Raw genomic sequence first — 1,518 nt, forward strand, 5'->3', positions numbered from 1 at the left:
TCATACCCTGTGCAACTAGTCACGATCACACTCTATTAGAAGTTAGAGTGTCTAACTTCTTGCTCAATGACTCAACTTGGGCCGCCAATAAAGTAACTGCACCAATCTCATGAAGTCTGACTATCTTCTTTCTGTCTCTTGTATTCCATTGATAACTGTTCATAGCCATTTCTTTAATGAGAAGCCAGGCTTCTTCCGGGGTCTTGCTCCCTAAGGTTCCTTCTGTTGCAGCATCAAGTAATTGCCTTGTGTTAGGGTTCAACCCATTATAGAAAGTCTGAATGATCATCCACTCAAGGAACCCATGTTGAGGACATTTCCGTAGGAGCTCCTTGAACCTATCCCATGTCTCAAATAGAGACTCCAATTCTATTTGCATAAATGAGGATATTTCATTCCTAAGCTTTGCAAATTTTCCAGGAAGGAAATATCGGGCAAGAAAAGCTTCTACCATCTTCTCCCATGTAGTGATCGATGCTCTAGGTAATGAATGTAGCCATTGCTTCACTGTCCCTTTCAAGGAAAATGGGATGGTCCTCAACTTGATCTTGAGTATGTCGCACACTTCCAAGAAGTTCTCTACGTGATTGTTTGGATTCTCATCGGCCAAACTATTAAACTGTGCCGACTACTGTAATATTTGGATGAATGCTGGTTTGAGCTCAAAATTCTGAACTGTGTTGGTGGCCGCACAATGCTAGATTGTGTGCCAAGAACTGCGGGTCTGGCATAATCGGACAGTGTCCTCTACTGTTCATTCTGCTCTGCCATATTATCTAACCCTTCACCTTCTATCTCAGCTTAATTAGACTGTTCTTGCACAGGTTCTTTCGCCCTTCTATGAATTCTTCAATCAATGTTGAAGGGTTTCCTCTGGTCATAACTTGGAGCTGCAACCAAAGAAAGAAAAACAAATCAAAACGATGGAAGAATAAGAAGATATGAAATAGAACGAGTGATGAATAGCTAAAATAGCAAAGTGCAAATTGTTTCTCAAATGCCTATTCCTCGGTAATGGCGCAAAAACTTGACACGACCATTTGCATGTTAACTGCAAGTGCAAGGGTTTGTCAAAGTAATAATACCCCGGTGAGAGGGTAGTCGAATCCTCAGGGAATAGTGCTTAGAAACACAAAGATTGCTATTTAACTAGAATGAAAATGAGTCTATGGTGATGTGAAAACAAATCAATGCAAGTAAAGATAAGAAAAGAAGAAGAAGGCGTAAATAAAAGATAGGAAAGGCAATCGACGATAAATGGGGCACCTGAACATTGCTCACCCTAGGACTATTACTTCAAGTGCAAAACCAATCATTATACTTCCTAACTGATGTCTAACGAGTCGTGGAGATCCTTAAACACACAGTCCCAAAACTTAAGGTCAAATACGCCATGTCTAACGAGTCGTGGAGATCCTTAAACACACAATCCTTATGTCCTTTAGTATACTGACTTGCTTCTAATGTCTACTAGGGAAATCTTTAGATCCTTGCGGGTGCTCTAAAGCAATGCATCTA

General features: G+C 40.6%; 1 non-coding gene across 1 annotated transcript; it reads left to right on the forward strand.

The window, feature by feature from the left end:
- The first annotated feature begins 299 nt into the window (after positions 1 to 299).
- On the forward strand, positions 300 to 406 carry LOC120266388. The gene has a single exon (XR_005538155.1). It is a non-coding gene; the product is annotated as a small nucleolar RNA R71 (small nucleolar RNA).
- Positions 407 to 1,518: the final 1,112 nt, after the last annotated feature.

The sequence above is a fragment of the Dioscorea cayenensis genome, chromosome 1 (assembly GCF_009730915.1).
Source record: "Dioscorea cayenensis subsp. rotundata cultivar TDr96_F1 chromosome 1, TDr96_F1_v2_PseudoChromosome.rev07_lg8_w22 25.fasta, whole genome shotgun sequence".
NCBI lineage: Eukaryota > Viridiplantae > Streptophyta > Magnoliopsida > Dioscoreales > Dioscoreaceae > Dioscorea > Dioscorea cayenensis.